Source organism: Sminthopsis crassicaudata, chromosome 2, assembly GCF_048593235.1.
Source record: "Sminthopsis crassicaudata isolate SCR6 chromosome 2, ASM4859323v1, whole genome shotgun sequence".
In the NCBI taxonomy this organism is placed as follows: domain Eukaryota; kingdom Metazoa; phylum Chordata; class Mammalia; order Dasyuromorphia; family Dasyuridae; genus Sminthopsis; species Sminthopsis crassicaudata.
In genome coordinates, this window is record NC_133618.1 from 432,841,843 (window position 1) to 432,862,437 (window position 20,595).

The window sequence follows — 20,595 nt, forward strand, 5'->3', positions numbered from 1 at the left end:
TGGACTTCTCAAAAATTATGAAGAAAAAAAGAGCCTAGATACTATTTTACAGGAAATCATCAAAGAGAACTGCCCAGAGGTAAAAAAAACCAGAAGGTAAAATAGGCATTGAAAGAATTCATCGAACACCTTCTGAAAAGAACCCTAAAAAAAAACTCCACGGAATATTGTGGCCAAATTACAGAACTATCAGACTAAGAAAAAATATTACAAACAGCCAGGAAAAAGAATTCAAATACCGAGGTGACACAATAAGGCTCACTCAAGATCTGGCTGCCTCCACATTAAAGGACTGAAAGGCCTGGAATCTGATATTCCAAAAGGCAAAAGAACTTGGAATGAAGCCAAGAATAAACTATTCAGATAAACTGAGCATTTTCTTCCATGGAAGAAGATGGACATTTAATGAAACAGATGAATTCCATTTGTTTCTAAGGAAAAAAACAGATCTAAACAAAAAATTTGATCTCCAACCACAGGACTCAAGAGAATCAGAAAAAGGTAAAAGGAGCTCTTGAGAATTGTATTTCTGTTATGGATTTACATAAAGACCACATGTATAATTTGATTTTACTGATATGACATAAAAAGGGGAGTAAAAATGGAAAGGGGATAATGTTAGAAAAAGGGAAAAGGGGAAATAAAAAGAGAGAAATTACACCCCATGAAGAGGCAAAGAAAACCTATCATATCTGAGGGAATTTAGAGAGGGGAGGAACATTGTGTGAATCTTACTCTCATTAGAATTGGCTCAAAGAGAAAATAATTGACATATTGGATTTACAGATAAACTTCTCTCACCCTATTAAAAAATGGGAGAGGAAAAGGGAAAAGGAAAAGAGTAATAAGGAAAGGGTACAAGAAAGGAGAAGGGGTTTAAAGGGAGGAGGGAGGAATCCTAAAGAGGGAGAGATGCATGACACAAATGGGGCCCATAAGTTTAATATTGGGAAAGGGAGCTGGGGTAGGGGGGGGGCAAGGGGAAAAAAAAGAAAAGAAAAGCTTTAAATAAAAAAAGATGAATTTCTCTCTGAGTCAAATTGATAAGATCTATATTCAAATATTGCTCATCTTCCCTTTTTTATCTACTCTAATAGTTCTTTTGTATCTCTTAATGGGATATAATTTCCTTATTCTGCTTTCCTCTTTCCTCTTCTCCCAATAAAATTTTTTATCATGACATCAAAGCCAACCTTTACTCATACCTTCTTCTATGTATACTCCTTCTAACTGCCATAATAGAGATACAGTTCTCAAGAATTACATATATCATTGTCTTTATAGTAGTGTAAACAGTTTAATCTTATTGAATAATTTGGTAGGGTTTTTTTTTCCTTTTTCATTTATCTTTATGTGCTTCTCATGAGCATAGTATTTGAAAATTAAATTTTCTGTTCAGCTTCAGTCTTTTCATTAGCTTTTATCCTAAAATATTATGCTTAATTTGTATGATTGTAATCCAAGTTCCTTTGATGTCTAAGATATCATATTCCAAGCTTTCTTATCCTTTAATGTAGAAGCTGCCAAGTACTGTGTAATACTGACTGTAACTCCTTGGTATTGGAATTGTTTCTTATGATTGACTACAGTATTTTCTCCTTGACCTGGTATCTGGAATTTGGCTACAATATTTCTTGGAACTTTTATTTTGAGGTTTCTTTCAGGAGGTGATCAGTGGATTCTTTCAATTATTGTTTTACCCTCTGATTCTAGGATATCAATACACTTTTTCTTGCTAATTTCTTGAATGATGCTGTCCAAGTTCTTTTTTTGATCATGGCTTTCAGGTCATACAATAATTCTTAAATTTTCTTTCCTAGATCTATTTTCTAGGACAGCTGTTTTTCTAATGAGGTATTTTCACCTCTATTTTTAAAATATTTTGATTTTGTTTGATTCTTCATATCTCATAAAATCATTAGTTTCCACTTGCCCAATACTAATTTTTAAGGAAATATTTTCTTCAGTTGGCTTTTGTAAATCCATTTCCATTTGTCTAATTCTACTTTTAAATAAGTTTATTTTTCTTCAATGGATTTTTTCTCAATACGGCCAACTCTATTTTTAAGGAGTTGCTTTCTTCAATCAATTTGTGTGCTTCCCTTTCCAACTGTTGAATCTTTTTTCATAATTCTTCTGCATAACTTTCATTTTTTCCTAGTTTTTCTTCTACCTCTCTTAATGTTTAAAATATTTTCAAAGCTCTTCAAAGAAGCCTTTTTGCACTTGAGACCTATTTATATTCCTCTTTGAGGCTTTACCTGAAGGCATTCTTCCATTGTTGTCCTCTTCAGAGTCTGTATTTTTATCTTCCCCTTATATAATTAAGATTCTTTTTTTCTTTTTTGCTCACTCTTTTATTGTTTAAAATTTATTTATTGAACTAGATATAAAATAAGAAGATAAACAGAATAGAATAAAGGCAGAAAATGAAAATTAAACAAAATAAAAGAGAACATTGTTATATTCCTAGCAGAACATCAGGGAGGATTCAAAATATATAACAATAAATTTGTATTTCAAGAAAGCATATGTAATAGTAGAAGAAATTATATTCATGAGTATCCATCTTTTCTTTTCTTCCTTGTAATATTATTCTTTTGTTCTCTACTGTGGACATTTTTACTTTATTCTTTTTTCCCCTTTCATCTCCCCCCACCTTTCCCAAGCAGACTACACTTAAGCACAGATATATTAATATATAGATAGATATATACATATACACATATGTATATGCATATGTAAATAATATACATTCACATCCACACAGAAACCTACACACACACACACATATACATATATATATATATATACACACACATCATAGAGATACATGCATATATGCCTACATCTACTCAGAAACACACATATTTACCCACATGTAAACATGCATCTAAAACAATATTTGTATGGCTGACATATAATATAGATTTTTCTGTTGATTGAATCTTTAATTTTGATTTTGTCTAAGATAGATGATTACTAGTTCTACTTTTCTGATAAATTCTACTTTTAATCCTTGATGTAATGTTAGTATTTTATGTCTCTTCTTTCCTATCCCTACTAACTCTTCTCCTTTAATTCTGCTCCTTAACTTGCCTTGCTATTACTTAACCACCTTACTCTGCCACCTTACCAGAATCCCCCTCTCCTTGTTTATTTTTAAAGCTGAGATTTGCTACCAGGATACAAAGATCACTATCCCAGGCTGCTTGTGCTTGAAGACAAGTGCCTGGTCATTGCTATTCTATACTGGGACCTGAAGTGCTGGTGACTTGCCCACTGTGCTGGGGTGGCTGAACTTAGTCTCACCTTTTATGCCAGGATTCCAAAACTCGCAATTTGCCTTCTGCACTGGGCTGGAGACCTCAAAGGTGACCTGCTATGCCACTGGCCTGCTGCACCAGGACCAAGTGCCCTCAGTTGCTTATTTGTGCTAGATTGTGCTAGATTGCCTGCACTCCCCTTTTACCCAAATGAAACAGACCTCTCCTGAAGTCCTTCTAAGTTGTTTTATGCTGGAAAATTGCTTCACTTCATCTTTTTGTTTTACTCCAGAATCCATTTAGAGGCTTGATTTAATGTTGTTTATAAAGGAAAACTGGGGAGAGTTCAGGAAACTTTCTGGCTTCTCTCTATCATCTTGGCCCCACCCTGAAAATATTTCTATTTCCTTAAAAATGGAAACTGAAGAAATGGAATCTAATGACTTTATGAAAAATCAAGAAATAATAAAGCAAAGTCAAAAATTGAAAAATAGGAGATAGTGTAAAATATCTTATTGAATAAACAACTGACCTAGAAAATACATCCAGGAGAGTTCATTTAAAAATTATTGAACACCTAAAAGCTATGATCAAAAAAAAGGCTACACATCATTTTTTTTAATTGTCAAGGAAAACTTTCTTGAGATTATAGAATCTGAGGCTAAAATAGAAATTGAAAGAATCCACTGATCACCTCAGAGATACCAAAATGAAAACTCCAAGCAATATTATAGTTAAATTCCAGAGCTCCTAGGTCAAGTAGAAAAAGAAGTCATAAAGAAACAATTCAAGTATCATGGAGTCACAAATAGACTAACACGAGATTTAATAGCTTTTACATTAAAGTATTAGAGGGTTTGTAATGTGATATTCTGAAGAGCAAAGGAGTTTAGGATTACAGTCAAGATTTACCTTCAAAATAATAACAACAGACTTGTGATGGAAAGAACCATCCACATTCAGAGAGATGACCATGGAGACTGTGGGTCATAGCATAGTAGTTTTATCTTTTTTGTTGTTATTTGTTTGCTTATATTTTTTTCATTCATGTTTTTCCCCTTTTGATGTGATTTTTCTTGTGTAGCATGATACATGTGGAAACATGTTTAGGAGAATTTCATGTTTAATTTATACTGGATTGCTTTCTGTCCATGGGAGGGAGGGAGAAAAAATTGAAATACAAGTTGAAAACTATCTTTGCATATATTTTAAAAAATTTTTAAATTATTATTATTTAAAAAAACAACCAAGAATCACCTACCCACAAAAACTGAGTATAATCATTTGGGGGGAAATGAATATTTAGTGAAATAAAGGACTTTCAAACATTCCTGATGAAAAAACCAGAGGCGAACAGAAAATTTGATTTGCAACTACAAGACTCAAGAGAAGGATAAAAAAAGCAAACAAGAAAGGGGAAAGAGAGAGGTAGAATGAAGTAAATTATCTCACATAAAAGAGGCAAGAAAGAATTTTTATAGGAGAGGGAAAGAGAGGGTACAAGAATAGGGAGCAAGTAAACCTTATTCTGATCAGAATTGGCTAAAAGTGGAAATAACATACACAGTCAGTTGGGCATAGAAATCTGTCTTACCCTAGAAAAAGTAGGAGGGGAAGAGGATAAGAAAAGGGGGTGCTAATTGTAGGGGAGAGACTTGAAGCAACCTCTTTTCTCAAACATATTGAACCAAATTTAATAAAATAAGAGCCATTCGCCAATTGATAAAAAAAATCAAAAAATAAGGACAGTTTTCAGAGGAGGTAATCAAAGCAATCTATAGCCATATAAAAATGGTGTAAATCATTATTGATTGGAGAAATACAAATTAAAATTCTGAGATACTACCTGTGTGACCATGGGCATATCACTCAACCTCTGGTTGCTTCTACTAAAGAAGGAAATGGCAAGTCAATCCAGTACTTTTGCCAAAAAAACTCCCTGGACAGTATAACTGGATTACAAAGAGTCCAAAATGATTAAATGACTGAGCAATATGCCCTGCATAGAGAGCTATAATTAAAATCCCAAATAATGATTCATATTCTTATAACCATATCAGCTTGATAAGACTCCTAATTAGACCCTTACATAAGATCATTTCCCCCTAAGATTCTCATCATTTTCACCCAAGAATGAGTTCCTCTTCTCTAATGAGAATGGTATTACAGACCAACTACATACCAAGGGCCAAATCAGCATCAGATTCTTTCCTGAATCCGTAGCAGAAGGATCTTTAAGTAGAAAAGGTAGTTGCACAGTTCCCCTAGAAATTTCTCAAAACTAGACATATTTTAAAGAAGGGGTCCAGAAATCCAAATTCCATGCTGAGATACCATATTCTTAACCAGTTGTTCATTTTCTATTTGTTACCCAGTTCCCCTTTCCATAAAAAGAGAATTTATAAAATAAAAAATAGAACATTAGCTATATAGGTACCTTTAAGAAGGATCTTGGAAAGTCGAAGTTTGGATGGTCTTGAGATTATAATACTATATATAAAATGACAGAATTGGACAACAACCCTGTCAGGATGCCCATGCTAAGACCTCCCCTCTCTTTTCACTCTTTTTTTTTTTTTACTGTTAGAAGATACCTTGTTTTCTAGAACTAAAGCCTACCAAGCAAACTACCCTGGGCTTGGCAAAACAAGGATCCTTTGCCCTCCACTCTCTGGATGAGCTCTGCTGCAAGAAAATCCCAGAATTGTTTCCCATCAGCCCTGGGTTGTCCCTGGCTTAAATCAGCACCTGTTTGTCTGGACCATGGTCATTTCACATCATGCAGCCCTATTAGGAATCAGACTTGCCTCATTGATGTTGTTATGCTTCATTGCCATGACTACAGATCAGTATGTAGTCACTAGTGTATGTTTGCGTGTATGTGTGTCTGTATATATGCATGTATATCTCTTTTTTTTTTATTTTTTATTTTTTTTTTAAATTTTATTTTATTTTATAATTATAACATTTTTTAACAGTACATATGCATGAGTAATTTTTTACCACATTATCCCTTGCACTTACTTCTATTCAGATTTTTTCCCTTCCTCCCCCAACCCCCTCCCCCAGATGGCAAGCAGTCTTATATATGTTAAATATATTACAGTATAATTTAGATACAATATATGTGTGTAGAACCGAATTTTTTTGTTGCACAGGAAGAATTGGATTCAGAAGGTAAAAATAACAGTTTACAATTCATTTCCCAGTGTTCCTTTTCTGGATGTAGCTGGTTCTGTCCATCATTAATCAATTGGAATTGGATTAGCTCTTCTCTATGTTGAAGAAATCCACTTATATGCATGTATATCTCAAGGAATATATAAATATCAAGGATCAGCCTCACTGCAGTGGATCTCCTGAGTTTCAGAGAAGACTTGGAATGCCTGTTCAGTTTCCCTCCAACAACAGAATAAAGAATGCATTTTCCTTATAACTAGTGCTAATTCTTTGATTTTTTTTATTTGGTTTGGTTTTTCAGAGTTAATGATTGGGATATTATTTTAAAGTCAAATCTTTGGTACTTTTCAGAGTTAATAGCAGTTGCATAACCTCTATGACTCTAGTCAGGAAGGACACTGACAATCAGGAAACACATTATGTTAAAAATAATGGAGAACTTGGAAAAATGAAACACAGAATAACAGAACTATAATAGTATGTAGAAAATGGGGGAAATATCAAATCTATAAAATAATTTAAACCTAGAAAGAAGTTTAGAGGAAATCTACAGTAGGGATTTTTAACCTTTTATCTGTTTGGCAAGCTGATGAAACCTATGGATCCCCTCTCAGAATAATGTTCTTAAATGTGAAAAATAATCTGTAGGATTACACCAATTACACTGAAATACCATTATTAATTTTTTTAAAAGTTCACAAATTTAAAGTTCATAATCCTTGACCTAGCTCAATTTCCTTAGAGGTGTGAACTGAACAAGGTTACATGGCAGTCAAAACTAGAAGCCAGGAGTTCTAAGAATAATCCAATTTTCTTTCCACTATATTAATCCTCTTCATAAGATAACATGTTACTTACTGAGTTATCTTTCCTCTAACACACTTTTCTCTGCCATACACATATCCCCATTGCATCTTTCTTTTTTTCCAAATTAATATTTTCTTTTTCTTAAATCTGAATGCTTCTGTGTACTCTTCCTGGATCTGAGTGAATCATCATTTCCAGAAGGGCACCCAGCCAAACAGGAAGAACAGCACAGCTGGCCCTACAAATATACCAAAACAAAACTGAGATAGGAGCAGTTCTCAATTCCTCTGAATACAAACTTCCCAGTAAGATCACTAGCATAAAGGGAAATCTGAGGGTAGGATCTGCATTGTTGGCTAGCAACCTGACAAAAAGGAAAAACACTGGATTTATTTGGGCACAGTAATCTCTATTCCCCAGAAGGCCCGAAGCTGATGGGTCACTTGAGCTCAAAAGCTCTGAGTAGACAAAGAATTAAAGCTAATTGAGTATGTACATCAAGTCCAGTACCAATATGTTAAGTCTCCAGGAAGGACACCTAGGATAGATTGAATTGACCCAGATTGGAAATAAAGTAGGTCAAAAATCAGAAATTGGCTCAAGCTCATGAGGGCCTATTGAACTTTCAATTTTGCTAAGATAGGAAAACAAGGAAAGAAGGAAGGGAGGAAGGGAGGAAGGAAAGAAGGAAGGAAGGAAGGAAGGAAGGAAGGAAGGAAGGAAGGAAGGAAGGAAGGAAGGAAGGAAGGAAGGAAGGAAGGAAGGAAGGAAGGAAGGAAGGAAGGAAGGAAGGAAGGAAGGAAGGGAGGGAGGGAGGGAGGGAGGGAGGGAGGGAGGGAGGAAGGGAGGGAGGGAGGGAGGAAGGAAAACTTTTCATTCCCTAGTAAAATCTTTATAAATTTCAGAGTATTTAGAAACAAAGAGAATATTCCTTTGTCAAGATTAAGCAAATTTTATCAAGCAAAACAATTATAATTAAAAATGTCTGTCTACCCTGGAGATATATTTTCATAAAACTATTCAATCTCTCTTTAATAACTACCTCTACATATTATCTTTTCATCCTGGTAAAAGATTAACTAAAAATTGCTTGAATTAATCAAAGATTTCTTCACTAACTTAGTTTTGATGCCCTAATTACTTCAAGTTGGAATTCTTCCTAGCTTGAACTATCCTTCAATTTCTGTTGTTATTCTGTCATTTCAGTCTTGTTTGACTCTCCATAATCCCATCTTAGGGTTTTCTTGACAAATATACAGGAGTGATTTTCCATTTTTTTTCCATATCATTTTGCAGATGAGAAAACTAAGGCAAACAGTGTTAAGTGACTTGCCCTGAGTTACACACCTAGTAAAAGTCTAAGGTCAGATTTGAACTCATCAAGATAAGCCTTCCTGATGCCAAGCTCAGTGTTCTATCCACCATACCACTCACCTGCTCATTAGTTTTTCAGTAAGAATGGGGGGGAGGGGGAAATGTTGATCAAGGACATTGTTTTAGAATCAATAGTTAAAGAAAGACTGTATGAGTTTCTAATGTAGATTAGATAAAGAACTGACTTATGTACTGAAGAAAAGAAATGATTTAATATTTTATTTTTTATTAGGGAGCAAAGGCCTTAGGGTGATCTAATACCCTATAGCTCAAAAGTTTTTTCATGAGGATAATGAGAAATATTTTAGAAACTATCCACATATCTCCTCATTTTAAAGATGAGGAAACTGAGGTCCTAAGAGATCAAATTTTTAGGATCACATCGATAATACTATATAAAATCATAGATCTAGAAATGTAAAGGACTTTGTAAGTGATCTAATACAAGATCTTAATTTTTGCAAATGAGAAAAAATTAAGGTCCAATTAGAATGTAACTCAATAATAGAATTCAAGAACTAGAAGATATCTCAGTAGTCATTTACTCAAACTTATTTATAACATGCCCCAAAAGATATATTGGGAAGCATCGTGGTAGAAGGGGTGATGGAAATTAGGAGTCAGGAATGAGATTTGGTTTCCCACTTTACTACCTTCTGTGTTGTTTTAGATAAATTACTTAACTACTCTGACTTTCAGTTTCTCATCTGTAAGTAAGGAGAATGGACTTAATGTTCTCTGAGGTCCTACACTACTATCCTAATTGGTCCCTCAGGGTCACACAGATTGTAAGTAGCATAAAAGGGATTCCATATTGCCAGACTGATGATAAAATATTCTTAACAGTATACTACATTGCCTGAGTCATATATAGGCCTATAGAATCAGGTATCAATAGGAGGGTAGAGTGGACTTGTGAGTGTTTCTGTCTTCCATTTGTAAGCAGAACTATAGAGAAGAATGTTTCAGAGGTGAAAATTCTATGAATTGATCTGAGAAGTAACTAAAGTCCTTCACCTGACATTAGCCATCAGAGGTGGGAGAGAGATATATGTTGAAGGCTTGATATCTCCCCTGACTATTCTTCCTCCTCCTGGTTATAATTCTATCCAACAGAAGTCCAAAAGTCATCAATGATGAGTTATCCATAGGATTCTGAAAGTATTTCTTTCCTTTAACTAAATAAAACTGGAAGGAAGAAGCAGGTTCAAGACCCCTGGTCTGGGAGTTAAGAAGCCTGAATCTAAACCATCGTTCTGCTACTGACTCCCTCTGTGAGCTTAAACAAGTTATGACATCCTAGTACAAAAAAAAACTGTGTGTCACAGTTTTTTAAATTGTTACAACACAAAAAGATCTTGGACTATCAGAGTAGAGGAAATACTTAGAAGTGGTATATGGCACACCTTTTATGTCACAAAGGAGGAAAGTGGACTTTGGAAGTCAAAAGATTTGCCCAACATACACATCTAGTAGATTTGGAAGGCAAAACCAGGTCTCCTAACTCATAGTTTAGTGCTCTTTCCAGAAAGCCACATACATTTTTAATTCAACAAAATGTTATTATTACTATTATGTTCAAGACTCTGTGCTACACACAAAGACAAAAATGAGAAATACCCTGCCTTTTTCAATCAGGCACAGAATGAAACTGGCAGAGTGCAGGCAGTGCACAGACCCAGGATGGTGTAGGCTCCATGCACTGGAGAATCTAAGAAGAGGAATCTACAACAGTGTTGGCTACTCTGTCTTGGTTGCAAGCCAGTAGATCAGCAGGTTAACTGTAAAGCATCCAACACAAATACAAAAGGCAAATAGTGAGTCCCTAAACTCCAAAATATCACAGGACCTGGCCATGCCCATCCAACACCAGAAGTTAACACTGACCCAAGCGCAGCCACAGTCACCTATACAGAAAACTTGGACAATCTTCCTTTTGCCCTAAAAGCAGACCTCAATTTTTAAAAATAAGCAAAATGAATTCTGATCATAGATAGTTTTTATGGAAAAAGAAAAGAACAGATTTCAAACTCTGAGGACACTAAAAACAGACCTTCTCCAGTTAAAGAAAAGAAAACAGAAAATATCTGAAGAAAACTCCTTAAAAAATAGATTTAGTGAAATGGAAAAAGCATATAACTCCTTACAAAATAAATTTGAGAAAATGGAAAAAGAAAACAATTCCATAAAAAACAGAATTTGTGAAATAGAAAAAGAAAACAACTCACTGAAAAAAAGAATTTGTGAAATGGAGGAAAAAAATCCATAGAACAAAACAACTCATTTAAAAATTCAAATGGCCAAATACAAAAGGAACTAAAAAAGTAACTGAAGAAAATAATTTACTAAAAATTGGAACTGAATAAATGGAAATGAATGATTCAATGAGACATCAAGAATCAAGCAAAGCAAAACCAAAAAAAAAAAAATTAAAAAAAAATTTAAAAATAGAAGAAAATGTAAAATACCTCATTGGAAAAACAACTGATTCAAAAAATAGATCTAGTAGATACAACCTAAGGATTATTGAACTTCCTTAAAACCATGATGAAAAAAAAGAGCCTAGACATTATATTTCAGGAAATCATCAAAGAAAACTGCCCTGATGTCCTAGAATCAGAAGGTAAAATAGCCATTCCAAAAATCCACGAATCACCTCCTAAAAGAGACCCCAAAATGAAAATTCCAAGGAATGTCATAGCTAAATTTCAGAACTATGAGACCAATCCAAAAATTTTTCAAGGAGCTAGAAAGAAACAATTCAAATATCGGAGAGCCACAATCAGGATAACCCAGAACCCAGCAGCTTCCATCTTAAAGGTTCAAAGGGCCTGGAATCTGATATACTGAGAGGCAAAGGAATTTAGAATGCAGTCAAGAATAAACTATCCAGCTAAATTAAGTGTTATCTTTCAGGGAAGAAGATGGACATTTAATGATAAAGGTGAATTTCATTTATTTCTGATGAAAAGACCAGAGCTGAATAAAAAATTTGACCTCCAAATACAAAACTCAAGATAAGCCTAAAAAGGTAAATAGGAAAGAACTTGGGAACTATATCTCTGTTATGGATATACTAAAGAGTGCAGGTATAATTTTATTTTACTGTAAAAATATAAAAAAGAAGTTAAAGGTGAAAAGGAGATTGTACTGAAAAAAGAGGAAAATGGAGGTTAAATGAGGGAAATTATATCTCATGAAGATACAAAAAGAACCTATTGTAATTGAGGGAAAGAAAAGAGGGTGATGAACACGTATGAATCTTACTCTCATCAGATATTTCCTTAGGACTAATCCTCTCTTTACTGCCTTACCTCTGATTTCCCTTCTCCTTCTCACTGCTTTCCTTCCTATTTCCCTGTTGAGTGAAAATACTTCTTTAGCTAGCTGTGTATGTGTGTATGTATTCTCCCTTTTGACCAGTTCATATAAGAGTAAGTTTCAAGTATCAGCTGCTCCCCTACTTCTATCTTGTTTGTATAGATATCTACTTACACCACACAATTATTTCCCCTAAATCTTCCTTTCTCCCCCCCCCCCAGTATATTTACTTCCCTTTATCTTTCCATTTTTAAGGAAATCAAGATACAACAGTATCATTTCCAAGCCTTCCATCTAATTATATTCCCTCTATGACCCATGTTTTTAATAATAGCTTTTTATTTTCAAAATATATGCAAAGATAGTTTTCAAACTAACCTGTGAAAAACCTTGTGTTCCACATTTTTTATCCTTCTCTTCCCTCTATCCTGTCCCTTAGATAGCAAGTAATCCAATATATGTTTAAAATGTGCAATTCTTATCAACTTTCCAGAAGAGTTTGGATCCATTGGCAATTCCACCAACAATATTTTAGCGTCCCAGTTTTCCCATATCACCTCCAACACTCATCATTATCTTTTCCTGTCATGTTAGCTAATCTGAGTGGTGTGAAAGGGGACTTCAGAGTTGTCGTAATTTGCATTTCTCTGATCAATAATGGTTTGAGCATTTTTTTCATGACTAGAAATGGTTTTAATTTCTTCATCTGAAAATTGTTCTTATCCTTTGATCATTTACCAATTGGGGAATGGCTTGTATTCTTATAAATTTGAGTCAATTTTCTGTATATTTTAGAAATGAGTCCTTTATCAGAATCATTGGATGTAAAAAAACATTTTTTCCAGTTTTCTGTTTCCTTTATAATCTTGGTTTCATTGATTTGTTAAGCAAAAACTTTTTAACTTAATATATTCAAAATTACCCATTTTGCATTTCATAATGTTCTCTAGTTCTTTGGCCGCAAATTCCTTCCTTCTCCACAGATCTGAGGGGTTGACTATTATTCTTCTAATTTGTTTATATTATCACTCTTTATGTCTAAATCATGAATTTATTTCAACCTTATCTTGGTATAGTGAGTTTCTTCCTTGGTAAAGGTTTTGGACCTTTTGCAACTTTATATGGTGTTGGGTTTTAGCTAATGCCTAGTTTTTCCCATACTAATTTCCAAGTGAGTTCTTATCCCAGAAACTGGAGTCTTTGGGTTTATCAAACACTAGATTACTATAGTTATTGAATATTGTATCTTGTGAACTTAACCTATTCTACTGATCAATGATTTCTTAGCCAGTATCAAATGATTTGTTTTTGTAAAGCAATTTGGGTTAAGTGACTTGCCTAGGGTCACACAAGTAGGAAGTGTTAAATGCCTGAGGTCAGATTTGAACTCAGGTCCTCCTGACTTCAGGGCTGGTGCCCTAATCACTGCACCACTTAGCTGCCTAGTACAAAATAGTTTTGATTATTTTTGCTTCATAATGTAGTTTTATGACTGGTACAGCTAGACCACTTTCATTTGCATTTTTCATTAATTCTCTTGAAATTCTTGCCCTTTTGTTATGATCCATATTAATGATAGAGTTCAAAGGAAACACATATATTATCTTTGCTTATGATAGTGAAAGGAATGCTTTTTGTAGTGGCATGGAACTGGAAACTGAGTGGATGTCCATTAATTGGAGAATGACTGAATAAGTTATGGTCTATGAATATAATGAAACATTATTGTTCTATAAGAAGTAACAGCAGAATGATTTCAGAAAAGCCTAGAGAGAATTACATGAACTGATGTTGAGTGAAGTGAGTAGAACCAAGAGAACATTGTACATAGCAATAACAAGATTATGTGATCACCAATTCTGATGGACATGGTTTTTTTAAAGAATGAGATGATTCAGGCCAGTTCCAATGGTCTTGTGAAGGAGAGAACCATTTGCACCCAAAGAAAGGACTGTAGGAGTTGAGTGTGGATCACAACATAGTATTTTCACTCTTTATGTTATGGTTTGCTTGTGTTTTGTTTTCTTTCTCATTATTTTTCCTTTTTTATCTGATTTTTCTTGTGCAGTAAGATAATTGTGGAAATATTTATAGAAGAATTGTACATGGTTAACATCTACTGGATTACTTGACAACTAGGGGAGGGCATGAGGGGACAGGAAGGAGAAAAAAATTGAAACAAGTTTTTTCAAGGGTGAATGTTGAAAATTATTTATGCATATGTTTGGAAAATAAAAAGTTTTCTGTGCCTCAATTTCTTCATGTGTAAATGAGAGAGTTTAGGTTTCCTTTTAATTCTACATATATTGTCCAACATTTTCAACTGTTTTGATATCAATAAATTATAATCAGATAAGTTCCTTGTAAGTATAAGAGAGATAATCAGAAAACTTTGATTCATTTGTCAGGATCCCCAGGCCAAAGTCACTATTTCCTTTTTACTTTTCTCTTTTTACTATTAGTAGTCACCCTGTTTTCCAAAGCTAAGACCAAGTGAGCCATTTGTATATGAAGAATCCATTGCACTCACCTCTGGTTGAATTCTGCTGCAGCTAAATCACAAATCTGGGTTTAAGCCCATGATCCCTGAGCTTAGCCAAGCACCTGCAGGAACCACATCACGGTCATGAAATCCTGCTATGAATAGGCATTTATTTTTACTAGGCAAACTTTCCCCATTGTTGTCATTACCCCTCACTGCCTGGCACTTTGTGAAGCCACATCTATATGTATCAAGACTTATCATCACTGTCTTAGATCTCCTTCTAGGTGAAGCATTTCTAGTTTTCTTCCTTTTATGGAATAAAGAAGGCTTCTTGCCTATGTCCTCCGTGAGCTCTTTTTTTAAAAATTTTGGGTTATTTTACTTTATTTTTCACACTTAAGAGCTAGTGTAAAGTTTTGCTATATCCTCTGTGGTTTTTCAGTCAGAGTTTACAGTAGATATAATTACCTCTGTGGCTCTTTGGTTTATTATTTTATTTTTCAGAATAAACAGTCAGTGCATACCCTCTGTGTTTCTTTGGTCATTCACTTTCAGTTTGACATGATACTCTGAATCTTTGCTAAGATGTATGCAACTTCCTAAGATGACACAAGGAATTAATAATTGGTCTGTAATGACTAGAGTTGCCCCAAAGATGATTGTAGATTAAGAATCTGAGAGAAAACTGTTCTCCTCTTGCTGACATCTCCCCATTCTCTCCCAGAAGCAATGATGGCTTGCAGCATGTCTGTGCAGGCTTGCTTATGTGGCAGGCCTGAGACTGCATCTTGAATTCCTTACCGCATTTTTTTAACCTTAGGGTTTCTTTTCTTAAGCACATATCAGTAGCCAGTAATTTTTAAAAACTGATATTTCTGACTTGAGTAATTATTTCATGGCTAAAAAGTCCCTGAGGGCAGACTTTGAATTTCAACTGATCAGAGAGAGGAGAATTTTTCTTAATACTTTTCAAAGGAAATGATCACTGCCAGAACCAACTTTTAGCTGAAGGACTAAAAAAGCTATATCCAGGTTGGCTAAGAGATCAGGATTTCATGAATTTCTCAAACAGTATATATCTAAGGTTAATACAAAATTTCCAGCAGTCTCACAAAAATAGTTTTTACCTGAGTAATTTTGTTCCACATATGCCTTTGAGTCCTTTGAACCTTGTGTAGTTTCTATGGTAGAAAAAATAAATTACTGTTCTACACATGATATAGATAGATAGATAGATAGATAGATAGATATAGATATATACACATATGTATATGTATATATTACATTAAGTATCTTTTCTAGAAAGGATCATTTAATTTATTTGACAGAAGCCATAGCCAAACTTTGTTTTAGAGATTTCACTAGACTTGTTCTCCAAGATGGAGGCAAAGACTGAGTGAGAAAGATCTAAGCCCACTGGATATATTCCTCATAAAAACGAGATCCCTGTGATCTCAGAACTTGTGATGTCCTTTGGACAACAGGGTGATGGAGCTGAATCTCTCTTTTTTTGAAGTTGGTTGAACAAGGAGGTACCCTGTTTAAAAAAACAACAACAAAAGAATCAGTCTTACAATCACCCATCATTTTTCAAGTGATTCTAAGAAAATTAAGAGTAGTTTAGTGAACAGCACCCCAGCTGCTCTTTCTCCTGATGAAATGGGCCACAGCTTCTCTTATTTTTCTTGTTATTTTGTTTTTTGTTTTTTGTTTTTTTGTCACAAGCATTTATTTTCTCTCCTTCCCACCTCCATTTCCCCATTTAAAAAAGATATAATACCAATTGTTATATGCCTCTGTCCTGAGACTAATAATAGTGGTACTAAGGGGTAAAGGTAGGAGATATTAAGGTAGAGAAGAGAAAATAGGAAGGAGGAAGGGGAAAGTTAAATTACCCAATTCCTATGACCACTATTCAACACTCTTAAAATTTATTTATATAGGAGATAACTTTGTGCCTGATCCCCATTTTAATAGACACAGCATAAACGAGTAGCTCTGATATAATCCATCCCAAACTAACCAATTCCTCCCAGGGAAGTGAACAAATAGTCCATATCCTTCACAGAAAAGCAAAGACCCACTTAACCAGAACCTTGTTAAGTTGAGAGAGAAGGGAGAGCTCCGTAATAAACTCCCCTACACATAAATCTAGAATCTAACTGGAACATTTAAGAAAAAGAAGCTATTGATTTTCTCACGTAAAGTTAACAAAGGTTAGATTGAGTTCAATTAATTTCAGGCTTCAGGTTGAGGCCCTGAGCAGTGTTTTAGAATAGCTGGGCTCAATTGCCCCAGAAACAGGAGGCTTTGGGATGCAGAGAAAAGGAATGTGATGGGGAGAGGAGCAAGAGCAAGAAAAGGGCACCCATCTGTGCCAGATGGGTAAAACTAGAAATGAACATGGTGCCTCAATAGGATTACCCTTTTTACCTAAGAAAGGAGTTCAAGGTTAAATGGCCTCTAGTTCCTGGCAGCTGTGACTCTATATGCCAGGAACCCATGGATCATCAAAGTCATGTGATGGCTTTTTGATCACAAAGCATTGGGGTTGTTCAATCATTGAATGAATTAATCCACTTGGAGACTGGATATTCCAGCAGAATACTATATTTTGTATAAAAGGTCATTTTTCTAAATTAACTCAATCATTTATTTTAAGAGTGGGCCTTCTCATATATTAAGGATGATTTAGATCATGTGTTTCTCTACTATCATTTCCCTTGTTATTATTTGAAGAGCTTAATTCCAGATTATAATTCATTGGCTAACTTGTCTATGGTACTTGATATGTAATAATCTAAGGATAGTACCATATTTAAGAGGTATTTGCTCCACAATTTCAATTAAAACAAACTCAACTAGGTTTATACTTTCAAAGAGTTTTGAAAATAAAACATTACATAATATAAAAAATTAGATTATCTCTAAAAGTCTTTCCACCTCTAGATCTATGCTGCCTTTGTAAAGATGGAGTCAAAAATCATGCCATTTGACTCTAGTATGTCCATTTGCTAAAATGAGACTTCTTATGATTGATTCAATTGATGTGATAAGGTCCTGTACACCAACCTGGATAATCAAAATCATCCCTTTCTTGTAAATTGGAGGTTTCTTAAAATGGGGAAGGAGAGATTCTAAAGGATGAGATTTGAAAACAATCATGGAGAAAAGGGAGGATTGAGCTGTGGTAGAGAAAGGAGATCCAAGAAAGATCCCTGAGTCTATAGGCCTAGGCATCATAGAGAAATAAGACAGATCACAAGAAAAAGTCAGTTCTTTTCCTAACTTCTCCTTCCAATGCCTGACTATCAACAGACACGCCAACATAATCTGATGTTTATTGCTCAAATGTTTCCAGTAGATTTCATTTTGTTTCAACCATAAAAAGTCATAAATTAATTTGTTATTTAGTCATTTTGCAATCCTGTCTGATTCTTTGCAATCCCTAGCATGTTTCCTTGGCAAAGACACTGAAGTGGTTTGTCATTTCCTTCAACTCATTTTACATATAAGAAAACTGAGACAAACAAGGTTAAGCGATTTGTCCAAGGTCACACAGATAAGAAGTATCTGAGGCTAGATTTGAATTCAGGTCTTCCTGATTCCATGTTTGCTGCTCTCTCCATTTGAATTACCTAGAACTCAACTTACACCCAAATATTAGGAATTTTTTTTTAACTAGAGGTTGAAGAGCTTATGGTTAAACTCAGAACTTTTCTTTCCTTTTTTTTTTTTTTTTTCTCCCCTGAGGCTGGGATTAAGTGACTTGCCCAGGATCACACAGCTAGGAAGTATTAAGTGTCTGAAACCAGATTTGAACTCGGGTCCTCCTGAATTCAAGGCTGGTCCTCTATCCACTGCGCCACCCAACTGCCCCCCAAACTCAGAACTTTTCATCTAAATTAAACTCCTGAAAGCCAAAGAGAAGGAAACCAAATGGATTTGGGGACCGTAATGCCCCAGACTGGAAATGAGAAATGAATTAATCTCATTAATCTCTTTCCTTGTCTTTCCCTCATGCATAAAGAAAAGGAGGAGAGAATTGGGGAATGTAAAATCAAATCCTAAGAAAGTAAGAAAACTTGTGGATGTGAAGGTTAACCTGTTTAAACCACCTACACTAGTGTTTCTGGGGTTACTAGTTCCATACTTTGTCTTCTTTCAGTAGCAGCTATAAAGTGCCACAATCCCAATTCCTATAAAGAGTCCTGTATTGTGACAGTTTCTATAGTCAGATTCCATAGGATGATATTCAAACTCTCCATTTTACAAATGGAAAAAGAAGTGATTTACATAAAGGCTAGTTGCCTTTCTAACTCTTACTGACCAGGACAACCATGTTGGTCTCAACTCACAAACACACCTTGTTTACCTCTTAACTTTTCAGAACCTCTGTATAACAGCTGTTTGGATTAGATATTCTCAAGTTTACTTCCAGTTTTTCAATCTTGGGTTCTATGTTGTAAAATCCCTTACAGTTCTAACGTTATAGGCTCTAAAGTCACTTAAATTAGCTCATAAGCAATTATTAAGTTCCTAGCCAGGCACTGTGTTTAACACCAGGGATACAAAAAAGAGGAAAGAGAGCTGTTGCCTTCAAAAAACTTACAATCTAATAGAGGGAATAATAAGCAAATAAATATATATAAACAAGCTATACACAGGATAAAAAAGAAATAGTTAAAAGCAGGAAGGCAGTAGAATTAAGGGGGTTAGGAAAGGCTTCTATAAAATTGGGTTTTAAAGAAAATTAGGAAAGCCCAAATGATGGAGAGGAATAAGAGAGTGTTCTGGGCATGGGAGATAGCCAGAGAAAATGTCCAGAACCAAAAGATGGAGGATCTTGTTTGTGGAAGAGCCAAGAGACTAATGTCACTGACAGAATATGCATCAGAAAGACTTGAAATGTAGAAGGAGACTCGGTTATAAAGGGTTTTGGGTTCCAAATAAAACATTTCTATGTGATCCTGAAAGTGATAGGGAGCTACTAAAGTTTATTGAGTAGGAGAGTGACATAGTCAGACCTGAGCTTCAGGAAAATGATTTTGGCAGCTGAATGGAATAGTATTCCATTTATAACATTATGTTATCTCTAATCTAGTGTGTATGGGTCTGACATTTTATGCTAAAAGATCTTTCATTTATGCAGCAGCAGTTCTCTGTTAGTGGTAAAGAGGATATAGAATTGGGTCTAGAGTCTAGAGTCAGGAAAACCTAAATTCAGATCCATACTGAGACAATTAGCAACTGTGGGATTCAAATAACTTCATTCTTGTTTAACCCAATTTCACAAAATATAAAAGAATTGCACTTTCCTCTTGGGGTTGTTGTGAGGATCAAATGCAGTAATATTTGTAAAGCACTTAGCATAGTACCCATTTTAAGAGGCACTAAATTAATACTTGTATTCTTCCTTCCTTTCCTCTCTCCCTCCTTACCTTCTTCTTTGACCTCTTTCTTTCCTTCCTTCCTTTCTTTTTTCTTTCCTTTTTTCCTTGTTTCCTTGTTTCCTTCCTTCCTTCCTTCCTTCCATGGAAAGCTGATAACTTTCTGTAGAATGATCTAAATTATTAAGTTGGGGGTGGAAAAAAATGAATCTCTAATGTTCAAGGCCTCCTTTCCAAGGCACATGATGTAGGGAGGAGGGCCAGGGCAATCAGCTTCTCCAGATTCCTTCTTTTTCATCCTCCAGATGAACAACCTGCTTCCATACCACTACCACTCTTCTCTAATCTCTCTCCAATTTCAGATAACTTCAATTTAGTGAAGTAAACTCGGGTTCTTGGAATTTAGGGGAATAAGTCATAGTCTGATGGCAACTTGAATTCCCAAATTCTCTTCACATCCAAAGTGCCATTATATCCTTAAGTAGCATTAATGGAGCTCTGGGCTCCAGAATGAGAATAATAATAGTACTGCTGTTCCTTGTTCTGCTGGGTCAACATGTTATAAGCAGATTTTGACAGATTTGAAGTACATGCAAAGTAAGACATTCAAGATGCTGGGAAGATTAAAGGCCATGCTCCCTGAGGATCTCTTGAAAAAATAGAGAACATTTAGATACATACCCACAAAGGATAGAAGCCTACAGGTGAGATTCTAAGAACACACACAAACACCTGAAGAAGGAAGACTGAATAGAGACAAAATCCAACAGGA